The sequence below is a fragment of the Budorcas taxicolor genome, chromosome 25 (genome assembly GCF_023091745.1).
Source record: "Budorcas taxicolor isolate Tak-1 chromosome 25, Takin1.1, whole genome shotgun sequence".
NCBI classification, from domain to species: Eukaryota; Metazoa; Chordata; class Mammalia; order Artiodactyla; family Bovidae; genus Budorcas; species Budorcas taxicolor.
Window position 1 is genome coordinate 28907598 of NC_068934.1, and position 27756 is coordinate 28935353.

Sequence of the window (27756 nt, forward strand, 5' to 3'; positions counted from 1 at the left end):
AATTCTAAAAACATGCATACGAACAAACAAAGCTGAGGGGAGAGGGGTAACCTTGCCTCCTATTTCCCCAACAACCGGTCCTCTTTAGATTAAATTCAGAAGGTCTTTATTGTCTCAATTCAGTTTAGTAAATACCTTTGTGATAATGCAGATTAGAGGGAGTTCTTGTCTTTATAGAATTCAAAATCTGCTCGGACACTCAATTTCGACAAACAGCTCTCATCACTTACTTCTCTGTTGCTCTGTGCTACCACCCTCCCACCTGTCCCTGTCAACTCCATGCTTGCAGGCTTGAAGCCTTGGAGTCCATCTCTCCTCCCCCCGCCGCTTCATTCTCTGGTTTGCCCAGGACCGTCCTGGCTTAAGCCTGTTGTCCCAGTGTGATTGTAATGGCTCTCCTATCATCATCTAAAGTGTCCAATTTCAGGTGATAAGTAACTGAGCAGCCAGTCTGTAACTTTCAGAGGCCGAGGCTGTCCTCCCATCCCTCTCCATGCCTGGCACATGGATCTCAGTGTTCGCTGCAGCACTATTTACAACAGCCAGGATATGGAAGCAACCTAAATGCCCATTGACAGAGGAATGGATAAAGAAGACGTGGTATATATATTCAATGGAATATTGCCCAGCCATAACAAGGAACAAAATTGGGTCATTTGTAGAGATGTGAATGGACCTAGAGTCTGCCATACAAAGGGAAGTAAGTTAGAAGGAGAAAATCAAATTTGTATATTAACTCATATATGTGGAAAAATAATACTGATGAACCTATTTATAGGGCAGGAATAGAGATGGAGACACCGAGAACAGACCTGTGAACACAGTGCGGGAAGGAGAGGGGGGGATGGCTTGAGAGAGTAGTATTGACATATATAACATATATAATATATACGCTACTGTGTGTAAATTAGATGGCTAGTGGGAAGCTGCTGTGTAGCACAGAGAGCTCAGCTTGGTGCTCTGTGATGACCTAGAGGGGTGGGAAGCAGGCTCAAGAGGGAGGGCATATATGTGATTATTGTTGTACAGCAGAAACTAATACAACATGGTAAAGCAATTATACTCTAATAATAAAATTTTTAAAATGGCATGTCACTGCATCCTCACTGCCACCATCCTGGCTCAGATGCTGTCACCTCCTGCCCGGACTGCTGCAGTTGCCTTCTGTCTGGTCTCCTTACTTCCAGTCCACTCTGCAAACTGTTGCCTGATTCGTCCTTTCAAAAGACAATGTTCTGTGCTCACTCTGTTGATCCCTTGCTGGATAATAACACGTAAGTCAGGCTCCTGAGTCTGGCACTTAAAATCCTTTGTAACTCAGCCTCTGCTTTTGTCTTCTCCCTTTTGAGTTCTCTAAAATTTATACTCTCATCAGTCAGTGCCCTGTCCCCTGACCTGCTCTTTAGGAGCCACTGTTGCTCATGAAGGACTTCTCTAGTGACTCAGTGGTAAAGAACCCGCCTGCCAATTTAGGAGACTTGAGTTTAATCCCTGGGTCGGGAAGATCCCCTGGAGAGGGAAATGGCAGCCCACTCCAGTATTCTCGCCTGGGAAATCCCATGGACAGAGGAGCCTGGTGGGCTTCAGTCCACGGGTTCGCAAGAGCTGGACACGACTTAGCGAGTGAGTACGCATGCTCATGAAGAGGTCCTGCTTGGCAGTCCCCACAAATGCAATCCCTGTCCGTGTGTCATTCAGCCCAGCGCGGGCGCCCACCTCTCCATACAGTATTCTGTGGCTAGGTCTCCCTCGGGGCTCCCTCCTCCTCTGAACTCCTCCGCCTCAAGCAATTATTGCTGTGCAACTCTTTTAGCATCTAATCACGTACTGCCTCATGACTTTCCATATATTACTCTCTTGCACAAGGGCTGCAACTATTTGTGGTAATTTCACATTGGTTCTCATAGACCTTTCTCCGCAATGAAACTGCAGGCTTCTTGAGGCCAGGAGCTGAGTCTTATTCATGCTTATATTCCTTATGGCACCAAGTGCCTGGTTGTTGTTTTTCAGTTGCTAAGTTGTGTCTGACTCTGCAACTCCACGGACTGTAGCACGCCAGGCTTCCCTGTCCTTCACCATCTCCTGGAGTTTGCTTAAACTCATGCCCATTGATTTGGCAATGCTATCCAACCATCTCATTCTCTGTTCTCCCTTCTCCTCTTGCTCTCAATCTTTCCCAGCATCAGGGACTTTTCCAATGAGCTGGCTTTTCACATCAAGTGGCCAAAGTATTAGAGCTTCAGCTTCATCATCAGTCCTTCCAATGAATATTCAGGAATGATTTCCTTTAGGATTGACTGATTTGATCTCCTTGCTGCCCAAGGGACTCTCAAGAGTCTTCTCCAGCAGCACAGTTCAAAAGCGTCAGTTTTTTGGTTTTCAACCTTCTTTATGGTCCAGCTCTCATATCCATACATGACTAGTGGAAAAGCCATAACTTTGACTATGTGGACCTTTGCAGCAAGGTGATGCCTCTGCTTTTTAATATGCTGTCTAGGTTGGTCATAGCTTTTCTTCCAATTAGCAAGCATCTTTTAATTTCATGGCTGCAGTCACCGTCTGCAGTGATTTTGGAGCCCAAGAAAATAAAATCTGCCACTGTTTCCATTTTTTCCCCCTATCTATTTGCTATGAAGTGATGGGACTGGATGCCTGGTAGGTATAAAGAAATTCTTCCCAGAAACCCTGAATCAGTGCTCATCTAGGAATCCTGCGATTGGAAGGATTGGAAGGACCCTTATAATCAGGTAGTTCAGACTCTTATTTTGTAGCTGAACAGAAAAATGAACACAAAAGACATCAACAGACTTGCTCAAGGTGACCCAGCTCTGCAAATGGCACAGACAGGAATCAAATGCAGGCCTTCTCTGTCTGAGGGTTCCATATCCGTGGATTCAACCAACCGTGGATCAAAAAGTATTTTTTAAAAAATCCAGAAAGTTCCAAAAAGCCAAACTTGAATTTGCCACATGCCAGCAACTATTTACATAGCATTTACATTGTATTTACAACTATTTACATATCATTTACATTATATTAAGTATTATAAGCCATTTAGAGATGATTTATAGTACAGTATGAGGGGGGAATGGCAACCCACTCCAGTATTCTTGCCTGGAGAATACCATGAACAGAGGAGTCTGGCAGGGTCCATGGGGTCACAAAGAGTTGGACACGACTGAAGCAACTTAGCACGCATGCCTGCACAAAGCACAGTATACAGGAGGATGGGCTAGGTTATCTACAAATGCGGCACCATTTTACACAAGGGACTTGAGCATCCGCAGATTTGGGTACCCACGGGGTCCTGGCACCGATTCCCCGTACAGGAAGTGGCTGTACTTTCCCCAATACCTGGTTCCCACCTGCGTTGATTTTATTTTGTGAGTGGATTACAACACTTTCGAAGCATGAGTAGGCGTTTAGAAGGCACAGGCAAAGAACCTGAGCAAACCAGGAGGACGAAACGGCCTTAGCAGAGTCCCAGAGATGAAACTTGCTTGGCATAATTATGTGGGGAGAGCAGTCAGGCCTAGATTGTTCCTATGTGAGAGTTTTGGGGGAGGGGTCGGTAGGAAGATCTCTGAGCTCCCGATTTAGGTAGTAAGATGTCTGTCATAGAAAGCCACCTGCAAGAGTGTTAGAAGAATGTCTCTTCTCTAAGACACATGCCTCTTTCAGAAGGAGTGTGGGGAGTGGGGGAGAGCTCAGGAGGGGCAAAGGAGGTCTCAGGAGGTGTCCGCTTGGAGGCGGGTGGGTCACATTTACTTCGGGCGGTAAGGAAGCCCGACTTGAGCAGTGTTGAGAAGTGCCACCGGTAACACCGTTATATATAGCTTTCAACTTTAATAAGGTGTTGCAGAAACTATGAACACACGCATAACTAAAAACACATTTCACTGGAAGCCTGATCTCGAATCCCTCTCTACTGCTCCTGTGCGGTGCTTCACGCTGGCAGTAGAGCTGTTAAAACACAATGGAAAGTGGGTAATTGTGCATTATATGGCTTTTGTTTTCCAATATGAAATATTGACATCCGAAAGGAGAGTGGGATTATCGTGGTGGAGGCACCGTGGGAGAGACCGTGAGAGGGAGGCCGAGGGGGCCGGGGAGGGCAGAGGAGGGGAGGGCAGGCGTCTGGCTGCTTCTAGTCCGGCAGGTCTTGGCTTTTCCAGCCATAAACCTTGGGAAATTCACACGTTTCAGGGCGTGAAGAGGCTCTGAGCTGACAGAGGATTAGAAAAGGACTCTGGAGTCCTGGCAGAGCTTCGAGGTGAGGGCAGGGACTTGGAGAAAGAATGTGTCTGCGGGCCTCTGGGGGAGATAAGGGCAAGTTAAGTCAGGAAACAGGCGCTGGAATGGTTTCCCGGGAAGCCAGCGGCATCCATGCCTGGGGCCTCTCCAATGACGACCAGCGACCTGAACCGGGAGCCTGAGGGAGCCTCTTACCCAGAGCACACGCTCCTCCCCTAAGTAACAGCAACCATAAAGTAATAATAGCTATGCTTTATTGAGTGCCATGTGGCAGGTGCTTTATGTCCATTTCCTAACTTAATTCTTACAAAGCCCCTTTCTGGGTGGAACCGAGGCCAAGTTGGAGGACTCCCTGCCATGTCTCTGGGGTCTCCAGCCCCTCCCTATTGCTGAGGGCCACAGGAAGTGGAACACTTGGTCAGCACGTAAGAAGCAGGCCCAGCTGGTCCTGTGTGTGTGTGTGGTGGGGGGCGGGGGTACGCGGGGGGCAGATGGTGGTGGTGAAGGAAACATCACTGGCTGGCGGAGAAAGTAGCTGAGTGGGGTTTCGGATGGGAAGCTTGTCCCAAAGTACCCTGAGGGCAGCCTGCCCCAGAGGAGACTTCGAAGCACCGCGGTCATCTGAACAGTCCCCTGTCTCCGTACAGGTGACCCACTTGCTGCAGTGGGGCATGCAGGGTAACCCCCCTGTGCAGCCCTGCGGGGTCCGCCATTGGGTTCGAGGGACAACCTGTCTCCCCAGACAGATTATGTTTGGTTTGCTCGGAAGGCATTTACGGCTTTATAAAGCTCTTAAATTGGCTCTTTCCCCACCCTCAAAACATTTCTTCAAGCTTACAAGGCCAGTTTTAGAATAGCAATTACCAGCTCCAATATCCCCCAGCAAACTCACGCTGTGCTGTTGTATATAAACTGCTCGGGACATTTGTAATGCTGCCACGCCGCCTATCTGCACGGCGGAAAGCCCCGTCTGTCCCAAGGAGTCTGCAGAGGCCCTTTCTCAGCTCTAATTTATGGGCCACATAAAACTCTGTGAAGTTGCCCTGCATCTTTCTGAGGCAAAGTTGAGGTTTTTTTACTGTTTCAAGCTGCTAATTTTTACCATTTAAAGCCAGCCTTCTGCCCGTGCCTGTGTGCATGTGTGCATACAAGTTGGCCACTTTAATTTATGTGCCTCTTTCTCTCTCCGGGATGCTCATAACTTACAAATGTGTGCATAACGTACAGTCAGTTCTTCCTGGTTACGAGAGAGGCTTGGCAGCTTTGTCCTGTGCCCGAGTTAACCCGGACTCCCTCCTGCCCCCTCTTCAAACCCCAGGAGGGGGCCCTGGGGTGGAGATGGAGAGGGACACTGGCCTGGGAACAGAAACTGGTGTATGGCAGGAATTCACTGTGCGAACCTGGTCCAGGGTCCTTTCTGGTGCTGTGAGATGTAGCAAGCCGGAAAGTCAGAGCCGCTAGAGACCAGGATTTCAGGCTGGAAAGGAGCATGTTCCAGGTGGAACCTTCTAAGCCTCAGTGTCCTCATCTGCAGGATGGGGGTACAATTAGAGGTTTCTCACTGGGGTGTTGTATCAAGGAGAATGATGGCTGTGAGAGCCCGTCCCAAGCTTAGACAACAAACATCCCAGGGCTGGTTGGTAGCTGTTCCAAGCTCGGAACTGTGGGCAGGGCCCCAGAGGAAGGGGCACGGCCAGGCTCAACGTGATGCCTCAGGGTTTTCCAAAGTCCAGTGGCGGTGCCTCTGGCGCGCCTCGCCAAGCTCTGCTCTGTCATGCGGGGCAGGCCGTGGGAACCCTGGGAACTCGGCTCCTCCTTTCCCACCAGGATCCTCTGAACCCTGGGTAAGGGCTCCTTGGCACCCCCTTCCCCACCTCCAGGCCTGCTCCCACCCCAACCTTCCTCGGGAGCAGTAATCCTCTCCTGGCCTTTGCTGACGCCTCTCATCAGGAGATGACTCAGGTGGCTTTTCTAGCGGTCTCCCGGGGAGGCTGCTGTCCAGTAGTCCTGGGGGTTCAGAGGAAGGCGGTTTGTACCCCAGTCCCCCATGTACCCACAGGAGGGCCCTCACTGCACTGTGGGGGCCTCGGCCCTCTTGCCCCTCCCACCCTGAGGTGGGATCACTCTATTATACTGGCTGACAGAGGGGGATGTTCAGCCCTTCCTTGGGGATGTGGGTGAGTCCCCTGAATCCCACCCTTCCTTCAGCTTCCCTCTAAGCCTCATTCCTCCTCTAACTGCTTCTGCTGGAGTGCTCACCCTTGGATATTTTGCCACTGTGAACTCCACGAGTTTAAAACGAGCTCATTCAGCACATTTTAGTGAAGGGAAAGATGCTGTCACCTATTGAGCATCGATGATTTGGCTGGCAGTGGGCAAAGCGTTTTGTATGCTCCTAATTTCATTATCACCACAAATCCTACCAGTAATAATAACTAAAGGGAATGCGGCCCTTACTCTGCGCCAGGCCCTGTTCTGAGCTCTTCACATGAACTCCGTCCTCACAGCACTTCTATGAGGTAGGTACTATTATTATCCTCTGATATTATAGAAAATTAAACCGAGGCATGCAGAGGTTGAGGAACTTGCCCAAGGTCACACAGCTAGGCATTTGGGAAGACAGGATTGGCACCCGAGGAGTCTGGTTTCTGAGTTCTTACCACTATGCCAGAAATACTGCTTCTTTAAGGAAGGTATTTATTATTACTCCATTTTATACGTGTAAGAGGGCTTCCCAGGTGGTGCTAGTGGTAAAGAACTGGCCTGCTGATGCAAGAAACGTAACAGATGCAGCGTCGATCCCTGGGTCAGGAATATCCCCTGGAGAAGGGCATGGCAACCCACTCCAGTATTCTTGCCTGGAGAATCCCATGGACAGAGAAGCCTGAGGGTCCATGGAGTGGAAAGAGTCGCACATGACTGAAACTACTTAGCATGCATAAAGGTGTAAAAACTGATATTCAGAGAGGTCGAATAACTTGCTCAGTAACACACAACTTGGAAGAGGCAGAACCAGAATTTGAACCAGGATTGGTCTGACTCCCAAGCCTAAGTTCTTTCTGTTACACCTTCCATCCTTTTGTTGCCTGGCTGAAGATATGGGTTCAAGACACATGGTTTTCCCACCTCCAGTTCTTAACATTGTGAGCAGATGAATAATATCGTAAAACTGACGTTTTTAAGAAGATATGGATGGTTTGTGCTGGGAGACCTGAGAGGCAGGAGCAAGGGGATGAACTTGGTGGGAGTTGGGCAGTGATGGGAGAGGGGGTGGGGTCCAGGTTAGAGTGGGAGGAATGGGCGACAGGATGGACTTGAGAGCTCTGTAGAACCAGTAGAACCTGGTGATTGACCAGGTACTGGGAGACTGCCTTGGGGTGGAATCTCCAGCCTGAAGAGTTGAGGGAGTGACATCCTAGCCATGAAAAGAGCGAGGTTCTCGTGGGACAAGGGTCTCTTTTTATGGGTGCTGACTCTGAGGCCCCGTGCAAATATCTGGGGGAGGAGTTCTGTGAGCAATGCCCGATCATTTCTCCAACTTCCAAATTTGATTTTGGGTGTCATGGCTTCTTGGAGAGTGTGGAAGAATAATGGATTCTAGCCCAAGAAAAACGTACACACACACACACACGCACGCACACACACAAAGTGTATTGACAGCATCCAGGGGGGATCGCTAGGATTTGGGGCCTCCAGGTCACCAGCACTCGGTTCAGGGCCTCTGTCCCGGCTGAGGGCATCTGCGCTATGCCACCACGGGGTCTGCTTGGGAAGCTGGAGACGGATGTCCTGGGAGGCTCTCTCTGTGTATTGGACGTGTGGATTAGGCCAGAATTCCTCGAAGGGACACTTCCCTATTTCAAGGCTTGTACCTGGAAACAGTGTGGGTGGGGTTTCCTCTCAGACTCTGAGCCAACGGGAGGGTCACAGGTCATTTTTCCTGGGCTTGTGCATCCCTGGGTGTGCCCCAAACTTGGCCCTGAGTTTGTTCATTTTTTTCCTCTCATTCACTCATGTTGCTGAGTGCTGACTGCATGTCAGGGGCTGGGCTAGGCGTCCCCTGAGGAATGGTGACTCCGGACAGAGCCTGAGCAGGGCCCGAGCCCATCAGATGCTTCCGTCAAGTCCATCTTCTGAGCCTGTCACCAGACCCAGGGGGTCTCCCCTGCACCTTCATGGAGTGTTGTGTATTTCCCTCACTGAGAATTTCCAGTCTCTACGGGGGTGGAAGTGTGGCAGCCAGGGAGGGTACACTGGGGTTTGGAGGCAGTCCAGGGAGGGAGGGGGTCATAGAGCAGTGACGTCAAGCCTGGCTTCTGCTGGCCCTGCTACAGTTTCCTGTGTGACCTTGGCCAGCTGCCTCACCTCTCTGGGCCTGGATTCCCATATCAGTAGAGCAGAGGAGTTGGATCTGGTCATGGCCAAGGTCTCATCCAAGTTAATTTTCCATGATTCTAAGTATAGAGCTGCTGCTTGCTTTCAAAGGCTCCCGGAAGGAAGTGGCCCTGAGACTATGAGGATAAAGCATGCCTCCTCCCCCGGACTAGTGGTAAAGAACCGGCCTGCCAACGCAGGAGATGCAAGAGATGTGGGATCCATCCCTGGGTCAGGAGGATCCCCTGGAGAAGGGAATGGCTACCCACTCCAGGATTCTTGCCTGGAGAATCCCATGGACAGAGGATCCTGGCGGGCTGTGGTCCATAGGGTCACGAAGAGTCGGACACGACTAAAGGGACTTGACAACATGCCTCCCCCAGGCAGGGCCCCTGTGCTTCATCACGTAGAGAGGAGGCCTTGTGTCAGAGCTGGAAAGGCGAATGTTCTTCCCTGAGACCATTGGCTCTTACCCTGTGTGGTAAGACTATGGTAGCCACCATGGTGGGACTGTGAAAGTGAAGTCGCTCAGTCGTGTCTGACCCTTTGTGACCCTGTAGACTGTAGCCTATCAGGCTCCTCCGTCCATGGGATTTTTCAGGCAAGAGTACTGGAGTGGGTTGCCATTTCCTTCTCTAGGGGATCTTCCCGATCCTGGGATCGAACCCAGGTCTCCCGCACTGTAGGCAGACGCTTACAATTGTAGGCAGACGCTCTGAGCCAGAATTCCCTGGCAGTCAGTGGTTAGAACTCAGCGCTTTCACTGCTATGGGCCTGGGTTCAGTCCTTGGTGGGAGAACTAAGATTCCACAAGCCAAAAAAATAAAAAATAAAAAATTTAAAACATTTCAGCGAATTAAAATGAGATCACATGAAAAACTCGGTTCCTCAGTCTCCCTGGCCACACTGCAAGAGTTTAGTCACCTCGTGTCCATCACTGCAGGAAGCTCTGCCAGATGGAGCTACTGTAGAAGCCAGCCCCAGCCAGGGCCCAGTGTCTCTGAGGGGGCAGAGGCCTTGTGTGGTTGAAGAGGGCGGGTGTTGACTGATGGCGCTTGGGGAGACCCCAGTCCTTGTGTAATTCATTGTATCTAGGATGAGAGGAAGATGCAATTTCTCAGGCACAGCCACTCTGACCTTCAGACTCATTTATTTACTGCCCAGCCTCTGGGGTGGGCAGTGAGCACAGCCCAGAGGATGCTCTTGGTGTCCTGTGACTGTCTCTGCCCCAGGGTCTTTCTGAATCTCTACTTGACTGGGGCCCCGGAAAAAGCTCTTCTGCTCCATACCCACCTGAGAAAGAGGTCCTGCCCAAGCCTTCACCGGGGGTCTTCAGCTTCCCTCCAGTCTCCACTGAGGCCACAGACAGGGAGCATTCTCCCATTGGGGATTTGTTAGTAATAAATAACTGTGCCTCAGAGCCTTGCCTGCCTCCGGCAGGGAAGAAAGAGACCCAGGCCGAGGTTCCACACAGCAGCTGCAGCAGGAGTGAGCTGAGAGTCGTCAAGGAGGAGTGCACATCCCCAGAGGTCCCGGGTTGCTGTAGAGTTGGGGTCAGTAAGGGAGTTGGGGTTGTTCTCGCAGCAGCTCTCTGTGCATAGAGCTTGTGGGATTCCTGGAAAAGGATCATGGTGACCTCTGGCTGGGTCACCTCCACCCCTGCTTACACTGCCCTGCACACAGACGCCTGCAGCTGTCTCTGGGGACCACACCACAGCTGTGGGTTGCAGCTTGGAGGATCCCGGGAAACCTGGCTGTAACCTCCCCGTGTGACACTTTAGCAGCATAATCCTGGCTTGTGGGCCAGTGGAGGGCCCTCTGGGAGGCAGTTGATTCTTTGTCTGGACCTCAAGGTATAGTCAAGACTATGGTTTTTTGAGTAGTCACATACAGATGTGAGAGCTGGACCATAAAGAAGACTTGATGCTTTCAAACTGTGGTGTTGGAGAAGACTCTTAGGAGTCCCTTGGACAGCAAGGAGATTAAACCAGTCAATCCTAGAGGAAATCAAGCCTGAATATTCATTGGAAGTACTGATGTTGAAGCTGAAGCTCCAATACTTTGGCCACCTAATGCAAAGAGCTGACTCATTGGAAAAGACCCTGATGCTAGGGAAGACTGAAGGCAGGAGGAGAAGGGGATAACAGAGGATGAGAGGTTGGATGGCATTGCCGACTCGATGGACATGAGTTTGAGCAGACTCCAGGAGTTGGTGATGGACATGGAAGTCTGGCATGCTGCAGTCCGTGGGATTGCAAAGGGAATCAAACCTGACTAAGGGGCTGAACAGCAAGAAGCTTGGGAGGGTTGGGCATCCTGGCTGTGTCTGCCAACCTGTGGTCAGGCTAAGGCCTGGAGGGCCGTCTTCCCAGGACTTGCTGGGGGCTCTCAAGTCTACTGACCAGAGAGAGATGAATTGGAGTTTAGAGTGGACGTCTCATTTGGAGGAGTCCAGATATTCCACCACAATTTCTATAGCAGGCTTCCCTCCCAAGGGGACAAAGAATTCTGTCTGGAATCCTTGCTTCCGCCAGCTTTTTGGATGGAAAGTGCAGAAAGGCAAAGGGGTGGTGAGGAACAGCTAATACACCCCAGGGACCAGCCTTTCCGCCTTGGTTTCCCTGTTGGTGCCTTCCCCAAGAGATAAGAAGGGTGGGGGTAGCAGAGGAGGGGGCCAGTCCTCCCTTCAAAACTTGCTTTGGGTTCTACTTTAACACATTCATTCCTGCCCATCGTTGCCTGGTGATTTGAGTGCCAAGGTCAACTTGACTTGAGCACAGATGAACCTGGGCACATTCACCAGGGTAGGTTTGTTTCTGTCTCGGCTTCCTTTGAGTCCCTTTGACCTGTGACAGCCAGCGGCCTTGCATCCTAACCCTGCAGATCTGACCTCCAGACTCTTCAGACAAGATTTTCCCCCATCCCACTCACTTGGCTACCCACTTCCCCTCTCTGTTCCTTGGCTGGCCCTGCTCCCCGCCTGCCTCTTCCCCTGTCTCTTCCTCACCCTCCTTCTTCTTTCCTGTCTTTCTCCTTCTCATTGGTGGTTGTTAGAGTCCCCACGCCTCTGCCCTCAGCTCACCCCCAGGTGGTACCTGACTGATGTTTCATCTGACCATCCTCTGCTGCCCTGGCCCTGGTCACCCACCCAGGCCCCTGTCTACTCTGAAGAGGCCGAGGAGCCTGGCTGGAGTGGGATGCAGGCTGCTCCTTGTCTGCCAGGAGGGAGCTTCTCCTCGCTGCAAACCCTTTTTTTTCTCACTGTCATTCAGGTCCAGGTGCCCCTGCCACCCTCTCACATTCATTCAGTACAAATTAAATTTATTATCCATCTGAGAAAAACCAAACCAGGAGGTTAAGTCAAAACAGAACGGCATGATGCATCTCGCCGTCCGAGATGAAGCTGTGTGTGGCTCCCAGGTCTCTCTGTGATGCTCTGTGGGTTGGCTATGATGCAGGCCGTGTCCACTCACAGAGGGAACCCGGGCCCCTGGTACCCATGGCAGGAGGCTCAGGCTCCCCGTCTACACAGCAGCGACACTGATGTCCTCTGAAAGCGGTACCCGAGGGGCACACAATTCAAGGCACAGCGCCGGGTCCTGGCCCCCGGCCTCCCTGCCTCGCAGGTGTAACTGAGGTGAGGCCAAAGGTCCCCGCTGTCAAGGCATTTTGCTTTCCTGGTCTCAGTCATTAGTCACAGAAGGAATAAGACAAAGTGATGAGCAGAGATTCTCTTCCAAGAACTGGAGTCAGTGTGGGACAGAAATGTCACCCCAACTTGCTCTCCTTCCCCTCAACTTAGTCTGCACCTCCCCAGCCTGCCCCATCCCAGAGGACAGCAGGAGCATTCACCAGGTTGCTTGAACTGAAAACCAGGGCACCCTTGACTTTGCGCTTTCCCCCATTTCCACATAGCCAATCCTGTCCGTTTGACTTAGGGTCTAAGGTAAGTCTTGGCCCCACCATAGCTCTGCACTCCCCATGCCATGCCCTCGGCCAGATCTCTGCTGTCAGCCTGGCCCCTGCAGTGCCTCCAACTGGCTTCCCATTCAGCCTCGTGCCCCGATCTCTCTTCTGCATGGAAGCCAGAGCCGTCTTCTTCATCGAGGCCATTTGCAGTTGAATCTTTATTTGTGTGGTCTGACTTGCCCCTTAGACAGGCTCCAGGAGGTCAAGGAGAGTGTGTGGGTTGATCACTACAGGCATCCCAGCTCTCTGGATAAGCAACTGTTGAGCAAATGAGTGAATGGAGGGCTAGGTGGGGTGTTTGCTTTCTTGCTCTCTCTTCCAAAGGGATGTGTGCTCCACGTGAGCGAGGTTCTGTCTCTTTTTATACAGTGTTGTCTTCTTAGAGCCTAGAACACGTGCACATCCAGAAATTCTGTAAAGATCATAGAGCCAAGTGATCTGAGAGGCTCTAAAGTAGAAGGTTCGACCAGGCTCCTGAGCTCAGACCGCTGACCTAGATTCAGATCACCACGACATTCTCAGACCACCACCTCATTCTCTTTCCTTCTCCCAGGCCTCCCAGGCCTTTGATTCCAGAAACGCTTTCTGAGCTGGGAGCTTAGGTTGGGGCTGAATTGCTATCGATTGTGTCCTGCAACCCCCTTGAGGAGGAAGTGGTGTCTTCTTTGTCTTCTCTGGGTTAGGGCTGAGCAATGGGGAGGTGTGCTGGGGCCATGCCCTTTGGTCCCGTAAACTTTTGAGAACAACCCTTGGGGCACTTTGGAGCTACAGTGTGCATGCTCAGTCGTTCCGTGTCCGACTCTGTGATGCTATGGACTGTACGCCCCCAGGCTCCTCTGGCCATGGGATTCTCCAGGCAAGAATACTGGAGTGGGTTGCCATGCACTTCTCCAGCGGACCTTCCAGACCCAGGGATCAAAGCTACGATTCTTGCGGGCAGATTCTTTACCACTAGCGCCACCTGGGAAGCTGGAACTACAGCAGGGCAGCTCTGATCCTTCCCAAATATCGCTTTCCTCCTTTGAAGAAGAAAAGCAGCCTACCTCCTCCCCATTAAAGTTCTGGTGACTCCCAGAAAACGTGGAAAGTGTCCGCAAGGCCTGGCCGCAGAAGAGCGGGCAAAGCCTTGGGGAGAAGGCAGCTCTGGGGGGCGTGCTGTGCTGGGACTACCCACCTTGGTCCCTCTCCGAGCTGCAGTTTCCACCTGTGGAGGGAGGCTGGGATACCTGTGTGCAGCCAAGCTGAAGACTATTTGAGAGGCTCCGGAATAGGAAGTAAGACAGCTTGGAAATGGTCATTTTTCATATCACTCATGAGGAAAGCCCCAGCTTGAGCACACCCTCCCACTCTCCCCCTGTGAACGACCCCGTGGATCCAATTCCTCCACTCCCTTGAAGGTTTTCTTCCAGAGCCTTCTCCCAGCTCTCTTTTTAGTTTCTCTCCTGCATGCAGTCATTTCCCCCTAGAGCCTGGCTAGCCTGGCATCAGCTCTGGTTTGGGGAAGAGAGGTGTCTGAGGGGCGATGGGCTCAGCTAGGGGGCTGGGGGTCACGAGTTGCCTTGTGGCTGCTCCGCGGGGTCTGGCAGAGCCCCAGCCTCTGGCTGTGACATACAGCCCCCTTCATGAAACCAGACAGAATTAAGCCTTTTGTTTCCTGTTTGCTAGGCCGGCTTAAAGAAAACACAGAGGGTCCGTGCGGCTGGGGCTCCCAACAAGACGGCCTTTGTATTCATTTAATTAATCAGTTAGCTGAGGGGAAGGAGCGGAGGGAAGTTCATGTTATAAATACATGTTTTTCTTTGGCTTTTTTCCCCCAAAAGACAGGGCTTGAATGGCATCCCCAAGAGAGCCCCCCATCTCACCCCAGACATGCTAGGGGCCTGCCGGGCTGCAGCTGTGACTCCCCCACCCCCATGCCTCCAGGGGCATCAGCCCTGGTCTCTCTGGGTCCTGGGGAAATGTCAAATGCTGGTAGGGGGGTGGAAGGGGAGGGAGTGGACGTGCCCAGTTGTCTCTGGACTCCATTTCCCGATCCTTGCCTCTCCCCTCAAACCCTACATCTTCCTACACCCTCCACAGCTGAGGAACCTGCACTGCCAGGTGGAGAAATGCCTGCCCCCAGAGGCAGGGGGTACTCGGCAGGTGCACTGGGGGGGAGGTCCTGGTTAGGAGCAGAGTGGTCTTTTAAAAAATGTATTTGTTTGGCTGCGTCAGGCCTTAGTGGCAGCACTCACTGCTCTCTCACTGCCTGCCCTCGGCTGCCTGATAAATTTTTTTTTTCTTTTTTAGAATTCAAAAAAACCTTTTCTGATGAGGTAAAACATTTGCAGTCCCTAAATATATGACCCTCATAATGGAATTTCACTGTGGTAAAGTTTCCTTCCTGTTTCCTTCATCTCAAGTCTTAGAGGAAATACTCTAGTTCTGGGAACTGGATGAGTCTAGGCCTTGTGGACACACCGTGCACAAAAACCCCAAAACAGAGGGTCCGTCGGGGGGACCCCACATCTGGCCTCTAATTATCAATATTTATCTTGTCTCATCAGGCGTGATATCCAGCCAGGGTGCTGCCACCTCAGCGGGAGCCAGGCCCCTGCTTCCTTCCCATGGCTCCCTGCTTCCTTGGCCCTTCAAGGCAAAAGCTGGGTGGGAAGAGAGCATCTAAAATGTTCCTGAAGACAGGACTGCAAGGCCTTGATTTTCTCTCCCGTCCACCCCCATCCCCTTGATGAGGGCATTCTTCCCCCCAGTCTACGGTTTCAAGCCACAAACCCTAATATCCTCCCTGTCGGCCTTTCTGGGAGCACAGTCAGGCTAGTGAAACCCAGGCTGGGGTGGTCTTTCGTTAGCACACCAGGACGATGCTTGAAGCCACGTGTGACCTGCATCAGCAAACTGATCCACGTGATGTCTTGTGTGGCTGATAGAAGTGTGTGTCTGCTTGCCCGGCCCCTGAAGCAGGGACTAAAACTCAGAACTCCAGAATTTCTATGGCATTTCCGGGGCAATGTGGCATCGGCCCTTTTCACCCCAAGCTTCATGTCCCCCGACCAATGCTCTACCTTGACCTCTGCTTCCCTTGTAGGGAGAAGTACAAGCCTCTTGGATTCCTCTGTCTGGAGGGCGGGTAGTAGGTTCAAGGGATAAAAAAATCAGTGCTGCTCTCTGTGGCTCCTGGAACTGCTTTTTACCTGAAATCCATACACTGGGGGTTGGCAGGGAGCGAGACCAGACCCTGGAGAGTAAATCTCATTTTCAAAGTTGCTTGAATCTTAGAGACTCTGACCCCCATGATGAGCTGCACGGGGAAGAAGCCACGGCCTCCTGCTTTCTAAGCGGAGGAGGTTTAGTCCATGGCAGGGCTGTGGGTGCGGCTGGCAGGGCTTTGGTTTGGCTCAGGATGCAGCCAAGGTGGCTAGGAGTTGGATGTCCAGGGGAGAAAGGGCCACCCGGAACACGGTTTTCAAGCATTATTGTACAAATGAGACACATGAGTGTCTTGTTAAAATGCAGACTCTCAGTTGTGTCCTTCTCATTGCGACCCCAGGAACTGTAGCCCACCAGGCTCCTCTGTCTGTGGGATTTCCCAGTCCAGAGTACTGGAGTGGGTTGCCATTTCCTTCTCCAGGGGACCTTCCCAACTCAGGGATCAAACTCGTGTCTCCTGCCCTGGCAGGTGAATTCTTTACCACTGAGCCACCAAAGAAGCCAAACGCAGATTCTGAGTGAGTAGGTCTGGGTTGGGCCGAGATCCTGCATATTGAACCAGCTTCCAGGTCATGCTGATGCTGCTGGTCTGTGGGCCACACCCACGGTGAGGGTGAATAGTGAATAGTTTGGGGCTGGTGGATTTGGCAGTGCCGAGCTCACTAAGTGAAAAGTTGCTGTGGCTCGAACAACTGCTCTATTCCTGTCAAAGCATCACCGCTTATCCATTTCCCTGGGAATTTCCCAGTTTTGTCAATGAAAGTTCCCTGAATGGTTGACCACCCAGTTCCAAACCTCCCCTCCAGGTGACAATGTCTGCAAGGACATCACCTTTCTTTCCTGGGCCTCACCCTGGCATATGGTTTCCATTTAGAATGTTAATTGACCCCAGTCCAAACCCCACTCCTGGCCTTACATTGCAGCCCCTAGGGGTTTGCCTTAAAGGTGGGATGAGATTTTTATGGGGCTCCCTGTGTGGCTCAGATGGGAAAGAATCTGCTTGCAATTTGGGCTACCCAGGTTTGATCCTTGGGCTGGAAATATCCCCTGGAGAAGGAAATGGCTACCACTCCAGTCTTCTTGCCTGGGAAATGCCATGGACAGAGGAGCCTGGGAGGCTACAGTTCATGGGTTTGAAAAGAGTTGGATACGACTTAGTGACTAACACTTTCAAACCCCCTTTCAGGCTCGCATTGTCCTTCTCCCAGCTCTGCTAATGCCTTTTCTGTAACACATCAGGACACTCTTCCTCAGGCCAGGAACCTGCCCGAGGCTGCCTCTTCTCCAGGTGATCCTCCTCTTCTCTGAGCTCCGGGACCAACTGTGCTTGGCGCAGGCTCTCTGATGCCACTGGCTGTCAAGTGGACTAATGGCAGCCATGAGAATACTCCACACCCGTACACAAAGGGCCTGACTCCAGAGCTAGACTGCTCACTCCCGGAGGACGAGGACCGTGTCCCCTCTTCCTTTGCGTTCTTGCAGTGCCTTGTACACAGCAGTTGTTTATTGTTGGAAGGATGGGGCTTGTTTTGCAGGCGACTCTGTTCCCAAGACTCAGCAGGCAGGGCCCGGCACAGAGTTTGTGCCCGTTATGTGTTCATTACATGTTGCTTCTAGAAAGGAGTGAGTTAGAAGATATTCAGTACATGTTTTAATCATGAATGGTTTTCGATGCCTGAGTTCTTGGCATTTATTTTTGTATCTGTTCTGCCTGGCAGTAGTGGGCTTGATAATTTTTATTTTTAATGAAACTGTGTTGCTGGGCATGGAGTTGCTTCTGGAGAGGAAGGGGAGGAGTGAGCCCTTGTCGAATGCCTGGAACCCTGAGGTTCTGGGTGGGCTCTCCCCTTTACCACTTGGCCTGCAGACTCTGCATGCTTCTTAGCTCAACTGAGGGGGACTGGGCTTTGGGGCCCAGCAGACCAGGATGGCTGCTTCTTGATGGATGGCAGAGAGCGATATTTTTGGCTTTTATGCATGCACTGTGACTCCTGATCTAAAATTTTAATTCAGTGTTTTATTACATTCAATTAAATATCGATTTCAAAGCCGGCAGCTGACTCTCTTGCTAGGGATGAGGATGAGCAGAGGTTATGCCCCTTTGAGCCCCCGATTTTTGGCCCCTCGAAGCAGCCCTTACTTTAAAGTCAGGGTCTCTCCCCTCTTCTCTCATTGCCCTAAGCCCAGCCTCGGCTTCCTCAGGCTACATTTAGTTACATCACTATGCATTTACTGAGCACTGAAGATGTACAAGGCGTTTGTTGTCTGTTGTTTAACCCCTCAGTCATGTCTGAGTCTTGGTAACTCCATGGACTGTTATCCCACCAGGCTCCTCTGTCCATGGGTTTCTCCAGGCAAGAATACTGGAGTGGGTTGCCATTTCCTTCAGGGGATCTTCCCGACCCAGCGCTCAAGCCTGGGTCTCCTGAATTGCAGGCTGAGTCTTTACTGGTGAGCCACCAGGAAGCATTTAGGAAGTGAAATCTAGCCCCTAACTTCCATCTCCAAGTTTATCCTTTAACTGGGAAGGCGGTTCATGAGAAGAAAAGCAACAATGTAAGAGTTAAATAATAATGAATATGGCAGTGCAGGAGGTGTCACAAGATGGGACGGGATGGATTAATTACCGAATGAGGTGGCGCAGATTCTCTGAGCTGAGGGAATTCTGGAACAAGGAAACTGCTGGGCACCGAGATGATCTGGAATGACTGCCGTGGGATGGGGTAAGCTGAGGAAGGCAGAGTTGAGTTTATCTCAGTGAATACTTACGGGGCATCTGCTACTACACTCCAGGCACCATGCTGTGCCCTGCAGAGACGAGGGGAATAAGACCTAGTCCTCACCCCTGAGGAGTCTACAATCCAGGGGAGAACTGTGGATGGAAGTTCAAGGGCGGAGTGGGGGGCTGTGGAGCACCAAGGAGGGACACCTGGCTCAGGCTGATGGCCGTCAGGGGGGCTGGAGGGGTCCATCCCTTGTGACGTCTAAACTGACCTGAGGGGAAGTTTGTCCAAATGTGGCCAAATTCAAGAGGGGGAGAGTCAAGCCAGGATGTCATGTGCATGGAGGCTCAGATACACAACCAGCCAACTGAGGATGTACCAAGCGAGCATCTCAGGGTTTCTGGGGCAGGAGGAAGTCTCTGTTGTCCTGGAGAGCCTCAAATGCCAGCTAAGGAAATTGGCGTTTTCATCTAGCCTGTGGGGAACCCTTGAGGGAGCAACATAAAATAGCATTGGAGAAACAGGTCCAGCTCTGTCTCATCATCTGTGTGACCTTGGCTGAACGATCATCTCTTTGTGCCTCAATTTCCTAATCTGTAAAAAAGGTGTAAAAATAGTACTGACTGCCTTGAGCTCTCATGAGAACTGAGAGGGTGAGTTACCACAGAGTGCTAAGAGAGCAGTCTTGGAACAAAGAGAATACTCAGTAAGTTGTAGCCATCATTGGTATTAAGGGATTTTAGGCTGGCAAGTGCCTCGGCCAGATTTGTGTTTTAGAAAGATCATGTTGGCCGTCCTGAGAAGACTGGATCAATGTGGGCAAGACTAGATGTAAGGAAGCCAGTTAGAAACTTAGCGTAGCACTCCAGGCATGCAGTGAGGAGGGCTGGATGGAGACAGGGGCGCTGTGGCTAGAAGGTGGGGGCCAGACCCCAGAGCTTTGTGAGAATAAGGTGAAGGGAGGGCTCCAGGAGACTTCTGAGTTTTCACTTTACGTTCTGAGTGGAGAAGATGGTTAGATAGCATCACCGACTCAATGGACATGAATTTGAGCAAACTCTGGGAGATGGTGAAGGATGGGGAACCTGGAGTGCTGCAGTCCATGGGGTTGCAAAGAGTCAGACATGACTGAGCGGCTGAATAACAACACCACTACTGGGTGGATGGTGCTTCCAGCAACTTTGCCAGGAAATCCAGGAGGAGCAAAAGGTCCTCTGGGCTGGGAGTCTTCCCTCCCTTCTTCTCTCCCTCCCTTTTCCCCTCCTTCCCTCCCTTCCTTTCTCCCTCCTTCTGCAGATTCTTCCCTCCCTCTTCCTTCATTCTTTTTTCAAAAAAGGAAACATTTTGAGTTCCAGCATCTGTGGGATACTTAGTTGGAGATGTTGTCTATCAGGAAGTTGAATGCACACTTAGAGGATGTGACTGCGATATAGGTGTGGAAACCATGAGCCATGCCTGGTGGTCAAAACCATGAAAGCGAAAGATCACCAGGGAAGAGGGTACAGAGGGAGAAGAGCCATGAATGGGGGTGAGGAAGTGAGGGGAGCCAGCGTGTGCGGGGGCATGGCCAGCTGTCAGCCTGGCTTTGCCAGAGGACCCTTGGATGGGGAATCAGACAGGGGCCATTGCACCCACGTTGCAGATGAAAAAATGGAGTCTCTGGGGACACGGTGGCCAATATGTGTCTTGGGGGGAGACCTGCCTTCTGGGCTATCATTTTTCCTGCTATGCTTTCATATCTGTGATGGTGATGGGTCTGCGGGGCTGTCATGCCTGTAACAGGGCTTCCCTGATGGCTCAGACAGTAAAGAATTTACCTAGAATGCAGGAGACTCAGATTCAATCCCTGGGTTGGAAATATCCCCTGGAGAAGGGCATGGCAACCCACTCCAGTATTCTTGCCTGGAGAATCCCATGGACAGAGGAGCCTGGTCGGCTACAGTCCATGGGGCTGCAAAGAGTAGGACACGACTAACACACACATGTCTGTCACATGATAGCTGGGTCTGGGAGACTCTGTATGCACACAGGTCCAGGGGCATAGCCTGAGCAGAGGGAGAGACCGTAGACACATGAATACACATACACTCACAAGAGATGGACATGTGGGACGGAGGGTCAGAGCACAGGTGAGGCCTTAGGAAGGAGGAAGTGGGGCCTGCTTTTAAGAGGGGAGGAAAGGAAAGGGAGATTAAAGATATATGCTGAGAAGAAAGGGAGGCTGTTAGGCAAACTCAGAGTTCCAGAGCTGGTGGACACTGAAAATGCCTGGCTGGAAAACTCAGGCATTTGTGAAGTGAAGTGCCCATGAGCACAGGGATGAGCTGGATTGGCTAGAGGATGGGCGAGGCGATGAGTGGGTTGTGGGCCCACTGTTCTGGCCTAGAAGATGCAGGTCAGAGCCACCTTTGTTGTGAAAGAACAAATGAACGGAGGGGTGGAGGGCCCCTCTCCTGAGGCCCCGAACGGATTAATCTCGAAGGAGTGTGTCCTGTGCAACCCTACACGCGCCCCAGCATCTTTCTTCACTCCTACCCTCACCTGCCCTTGGCCTCCTGTGACCTGCTTGCCCATCCTTGTTCTTATTGTAGGGCCCAGGAGAAGGAGTGACCCACCCCTTCTCCGGATGGAGGGGAAGCCAGGGGGAGGAGGGAGGCTGGAGGATGGACCCCTCTGAGGCAGGGGAGTGAAAACATGCAGTAAAGTTTCCACCAAAGCCTGCTGGGGAGCAGAGGGGTGGTCTCTTGTACTGAAAGAGCATTTCACAGAGGTGACCTCACGCTCGAGTTTGTGCCTGTGGTCTGGGAAGCCAGGACACTCCACCCCGTTGGGCCCTGCTGTGCTTCTTGCTAACTTCTGGGCTGTCCTAAATTCTGCTCTTACTGCCCAGCTTCTTGGCTGGAATGCCAGGAATCTGCCCTCCTTGCCTTCAGCAGGTCATCTCGTCCCGGCGGTTGCCATCTTTTAGGGAAGGAGTCCATGCTGTTCTTGTTCTGAGGCCAAAGTCTGCATTTGGGGCAATGGGGGGATGGGGGCAGGACCCCGCACAGTTTGCTGTTCTTCCCCTGCGACAACATGGGCTAGGACCTGGGTGTGGAGAATCAGTTGCAGGCGAGGTGTTGGAGGACGTACAGCCAGGTGGACCAGACATAGCTGGGCCCTCCCATCGCCGCAGTGGGAGCACATGGGGGCCGTGGTCCTTCGCAGGAAGCCCCTGCTCTTGGGTTCAGAGTTTTCGGGGTCTCTAGCTGTGGCTGCCTCCCTCCAGGGGAGGCTGGCTGTTCCTGTTGGCCTGGAACTGAGGCCCTGGAACTGGGCTAGGAGTCCTGCATAAGGAAACCTGGAAAGCCTCAGGGAAACTGGGACAAGTCGGTCACCTCAGTCCCCATGCTGACTTCTAGAAAAGGGCAAAGCTCAGGATCTCCAAATTCCTCTGGGCACAGCCTGGATTTTCCTCTGGGTGGATGCACCCTCCACACGGGTCATGGATAAACTCTGCCGTGAGTGATGTAGACGTGGCCTGGGATCGACAGGCCTGGGTTGGAATCCCCTTTCTATCACTGCCTAAGTGTACAAGTTTGGGTGAGTTACTTTATATTTCTGACAGTGTCCTTATCTGGGATCAGGTGATCACAGTATCAATCTCACAGGTGGTTGTGAGGATTAAATGGGGTGACTTTTGTCAGTCAGATGCCTAGCACAGGGCACTGGAAGGAGACCATCAGTAAGCATTGTGGGTGTGTGTGTCTGTGTGTGTGTGTTTAGTTGCTAAGTCATGTCCGACTCTTTGCAACCCCATGGGCTATAGCCCGTCAGGCTCCTCTGTCCATGGGATTCAGTTCAGTCCAGTTCAGTCACTCAGTCGTGTCCAACTCTTTGCGACCCCATGAACCACAGCACTCCAGGCCTCCCTGTCCATCACCAACTCCCGGAGTCCACCCAAACCCATGTCCATCGATCGAGTCAGTGATGCCATCCAACCATCTCATCCTCTGACGTCCCCTTCTCCTCCTGCCCTCAATCTTTCCCAGCATCAGGGTCTTTTCCAATGAGTCAGCTCTTCGCATCAGGTGGCCAAAGTATTGGAGTTTCAGCTTCAACGTCAGTCCTTCCAATGAACACCCAGGACCGATCTTTAGGATGGACTGGTGGATCTCCTTGCAGTCCAAGGGACTCTCAAGAGTCTTCTCCAACACCACACTTCCAAAGCATCAATTCTTTGGCGCTCAGCTTTCTTTATAGTCCAACTTTCACATCATGACCACTGGAAAAACCATAGCCTTGACTAGACGGACCTTTGTTGGCAAAGTAATGTCTCTGCTTTTTAATATGCTGTCTGGATTGGTCATAACTTTCCTTCCAAGGAGTGAGTGTCTTTTAATTTCATGGCTGCAGCCACCATCTACAATGATTTTGGAGCCCAAAAAAATAGTCAGCCACTGTTTCCCCATCTATTTGCCACGAAGTGTTCCAGGCAAAAATACTGGAGTGGGTTGCCATTTCCTTCTCTAGGGGATCTTCCCTTTGATCCAGGGATCGAACCCATGTCTCCTGCATTGGCAGGCAGATTCTTTACCGTTGAGCCCCCAGGGAAGCTTAAGTAAGCGTTAATTCTCTTTAATTTCTCACTTTTCTTTATCCTTGCATTAGAGGGATACCTATTCTGCAGATGGAGAAAGTGAGGATGATGAGTGAGTTTATTTTATTCTGGATCAAAATGACAGTCAGAATTAGAAATCAACAGCAGACTTGCATCTTTTGACTACCATCTTCCTACTTTGGAGTAGATAAGTGTTTCTCTATATGGAATGTTCCCTGGATGAGGGAAAGGAACTATATTTTTATCTATCTATCTACTTACCTATCTATTCACCCACCCACCCACCCATCCATCCATCCATCCATCCATCCATCCATTCAACAAATATATATTGAGTACTTACCATGTGCCAAGTAGTGTTCTAGGTGCTAGAGTTCAACTGTCAACAAAACACATTAATTTCTACCCTCTTCAGACTTAAATTCTGCTGGGGGAGATGCACAGTAAACAGCTATCTTGAGACTTCTTCGCTGGCTCAGTGGTGAAGACTCCACGCTCTCACTGCAGGCAGCACAGGTTGGATCCCCAGCTGGGGAACTAAGATCCTGCATGGTGCATGGCATGGCCAAAATAAAAATTAAAAAAATCTATCTAATATAATATAAATCAGTAATATTTGCTCATCAGGGGAAACAAAACAGGTCTAGAGGGGGGAGTGACTGGGATGTCTGTGTCTATGCTGGAGGCAGGACAGCCCCCCTGAGAAGGTGACACTTGAGTTGAGGCGTGAGGAATGCTGCCTGGGTCCCATGGGCCTGCTCCCTTTCTCTCAGAGCTCCCACCACAGGCCCAGCTGCCCAGGCTGGAGTCAGCTGTTGAGGAGAGACTGTCAGTGCCCGATTTGGCCTGCAGGGGAGGTGGGGTGCAGCTGTTTATATCAGCTGTCTCTCTGTGGTGTTGACCCCTTTGCTGGTTTCAGCCTCTAGGATGGGGGAGGGACTCAGGCTGGGAAAAAGAGTATTGAGGGTCAGATCACAGATGAAAATAAAATAAACCCCACCTGAGGACACTCTATATTTGGGACAAGTTACAGTGGTTTTGGTTTCCTATACAGCTCCACTTCTTTGACCTGGCCTTTTACTTTAAGAAAAAAAGACACACAATTGTTTGGATTGCATGCTAAATTATTTATGAACCTTATTCTTCTCTGTTCAGTCTACCTGTAGGAGCTCCAGCCCTCACAGTCCTTCTCGTGTTGATTAAGTACATTTGAAAGCAAAAGGAGACGGTTTGAAATTGCTTCACAATAAGACTGGCGGCCTCCCCAGACCCAGGAGGGACTCCTCATCTTCCCTCTAAAAGAGTTCCTTTGCAGCTAATTAAGCAGGAGATCAGTCTAGAAGAGTGTAGGCTGTCTTGTGTGTTCTGGAGGAGGCAGTCTTCTATATTCTGGAGCTGGTAATTACGGACCTGAGACCCCAGAATCCTTGACTGGACCGTCTGCCAGGAGTCATCCTTCTAGTCCAATGTGACTCCACCTGGCCTGGCCCTGGGGTTGGGGCAAAACCAGTCAGGAGGTTAAGGAGGAGTTCGTAAAGGGCTGGTCAAGAGCTCAGTGCTGTCAGGGGACTCCATTGAACAGAAAGGGAAGAGAGGGGGACGAGAAGGAACGTCATACCCATCTTTGATGTCCCTAGCTTCCTGGAAGGCATGCGTGAAGGGGAAATAGGAGCCGGGAAGCCAGCCCCGAGGCTGAAGGTCCTCTTGGTGGGTCTGAATTAGACCAGGACCCAGAGCTTTCTCTGGTTCCTCCCCACTGCTGTTCAGTACCATATGGTGGTGATCTCGGACACACGTTCTACAGTGTGTGCGTGCATGTGTGTTAAGCCACTCAGTCGTGCCCAGCTCTTTAGGGCCCTATGGACTATAGCCCACCAGGCTTGTCTGTCCTACGGTCGGGTGGGTAATTATGGGTCCACACTTAGTACTCGCTTGGCCTTGGGAAGTGGACTTTAACTGATCTGGGTTCTACCACCTAGTCAGTCTCCTGCACTCCAGTCTGGCCCAGGGCCCCTTCTCATGGGTCTTCATGTCCCAGATGTAGTGGACAGCTTTCCCTGGACTCCTGCTCAGGCCATGGACATGATGTGAAGCTGCTCTCTCCTGTCTCCTTGTCCAACAGACATCCCTCTGCGTTGCTCGTAGTTTCTGGTTTTGCCAATCCAGGCTTTAAAGGTTTGCTTAGAATCCTCCAGCTTCCGAAAGTTGTCATCCTTCGTGGTTTCCCTTCCAGCAGAAGCCCCAAGATCCACCCTCCCCTTAGTCCCTGCTCCCTGTCCTGTCCAGCGTGACACTTCTTAGTCGTGTCTGCCTTGGACACCACCTGGGCTTGGGCTGGTCTTACCTGTGCTGCTGACCTATTGCGTGGCTTTGGAAAAGTCACATCATATCTCTGACTCCCAGTTATCTCTCATTTATTAAATGAGAATAGGACCATTTGAGGAACAAATGAGATACTAGTTTGGAAAAGGAAAAGGAATTGTTGTTGCTGTTTAGTCGCTCAGTCACGTCTGACTCTTTGCAACCCCAGGGACTGTAGCCCACCAAGCTCCTCTGTCCATGGGATTATCCAGGCAAAAAATGCTGGAGTGGGTTGCCATTTCCTTCTCCAGGGGATCTTCCCAACCCAGGGATTGAACCCATGTCTCCTGCTTGGCAGGCGGATTCTTTACCACTGAGCCACCAGGGAAGCCCATAGTTTTGAAAAGTGCTCTGTAAATTCTTTTCATTGTGCCTTTATGATAAAAGCTAATATAGACACTTAAACATTTAAAATTGTGCTGTCTGGGGATTTCCCTGGAGGTCCAGTGGTTAAGACGCTGCACTTCCAGTGCAGGGGATGTGGGTTTGATCCCTGGTCAGGGAACTAAGATCCCACTTGCTGTGTGGCACGGTCAAAAAAAAAAAAAAAAAAAACCACATAAAAGAACAAAATAAAATTCTGCTGCTGACCGCAGGGAGTCTGGGACAAGGGTGAAGCAGGGCACAGAGGAGACCTGAAGAGAAGGGTGGATTGTCCAGCTCGACCCCAGTCCTCACAGTGGTGGGGGGCTCTGTGCTGGGGTCCCCTGCTTGGCTTTAGGCGTCTGCTGCCTGTCCTCCCACCGCCCTTGAAATGCTGTTGTCCCCATTTGAGCAGACGATGGAGATGAGACTCAAAGGCATGGAATAAGTTGTCCATGATCACAAAGTGAGCAAGTCATAAGTAGAGAATCAGACGCAGCTCTTCCTGGCCCTCCTGCCCCTCCTGCCCACGCGTGTGACATCACCCTCCCAGAGGAGGCCTTTGAGGATGGCTGGCTCCATCAGTGGCCGCGGCTCACTGCTCCCTCTGCATCCCACCCGCATCTTGAACCTGTGATTCTACCTTGAGCAATTTGGTCCCCAGCGCTAAGCGTTTACCCTCCTGGTTCTCTCTTCTTCCTGCTCTCACTCCCTCTCTCTTTCCTCTCTCTTGACCGCACACATCGGGAGGGTTGCCCATGAAGCATGGATTCATGTTGTCAGCCCCTTTCTTCTTCGCTCAGAGAGATGGCCAGAGTAGAATCTCTAAATTGTGTGCCCTGGAGGGTAGCTGAGCCCCAAAAGGGCAAATAACAAAGGCTTGCCCAGCTAGGACAAATGTCATCCCCTTCCGAGTTTCACCGGAGCTGTCCCTGCTTTGGTGCAAGTTGAGCCAAGGCCTGCAGGTGGTCTGGGAGACCCACATCCTCGGGGAGCCCAGCCACCGCCCGATGGATGCAGGGCTGTGCTTAGTTGCTGACAGTCTGAGACAGGCAGTGCCCCTGCCTCCACCTCCCCGCTCCATTTTCTCCTTCCTCCCCCTTCTTCCCCCTCCTCCTCTCCCTCTCTTTCTCTCCTGACTCCCCCATCATTGACTGCAGGACTCAGTCCCCCTGAAGCTTCGGTCCATCTGAAGAGCCCCTCTCTCTCTAGAGGGGCTCAAAGGGCCTTTTCAGTGGGGAGCAGGCAGCCTGTGGGCCTGGGAGGAGAGATAAAGGCGTGAGATCCCCCGAGGGCTTGAAGGGTCAGGGGGCTGTGTATCTGGTGACTTCTGAATGCAAACTCCAACAAAGAGAAATCTGTGAAGGGAGAGCCTCTGTGAAGGAAATAAAATCTCCATGAAAACAAACTTTTGTTGGAAGCTCGCTCCCCCTGTTTTGGCAGCGAGGACGCTAAGTCCTGGAAGGGGAAGGCGGGGTCTTCCGGAGCAGTTGGGAGGCTCGCAGATTGTCCAAATATCAGCTTGCTACTAGGGGACTGTTTTCCTCCTGCCAGGAAGACAGGGCTTGGGGGCTGGTGTGGTGATAATTGGTTTTCTGATCAAGGTTACGAAGAGTCAGAGAAAAGCTGGGGGCCATGCAAAGAGCCCTGGACCATGGGTTAGGATCTCCGCAGACACAGCAGTTTGTGGTCCAGTGGGGCAGATCCCGAATCCTCCAGGCCTTACTTTCCTTGCCTGTAAAATGGGCAGAATTTGCCCTGTAGAAAAGCAGAGTCTGAGCCAGGAAGTAAACTTCTGTTGTCCTTGAGCCTGTAATTCACGGACCCAGAGGACAGAGGTGAAAGATCTCTGAAGACATCATAAGACCGGTTGTTATAAGAGGGTTGGTATTCTTCCTCCTCAGG

At 51.4% G+C, this 27756-nt stretch overlaps 1 protein-coding gene across 3 annotated transcripts in view; it reads left to right on the top strand.

Annotated features, from left to right (window-relative positions):
- Window positions 1-27756, top strand: part of PKNOX2 (PBX/knotted 1 homeobox 2) — a 293398-nt gene that overhangs the window by 24980 nt on the left and 240662 nt on the right. Inside the window, exon 1 of one of the 3 annotated variants that reach the window (XM_052662553.1) lies at window positions 23614-23643. The exons of the other annotated variants lie outside the window; for them this stretch is intronic. The gene's annotated coding sequence lies outside the window, so the exon portion shown is untranslated. Of the gene's footprint in view, window positions 1-23613; window positions 23644-27756 lie in introns of those variants that run through there. 3 annotated transcript variants of the gene reach the window in all.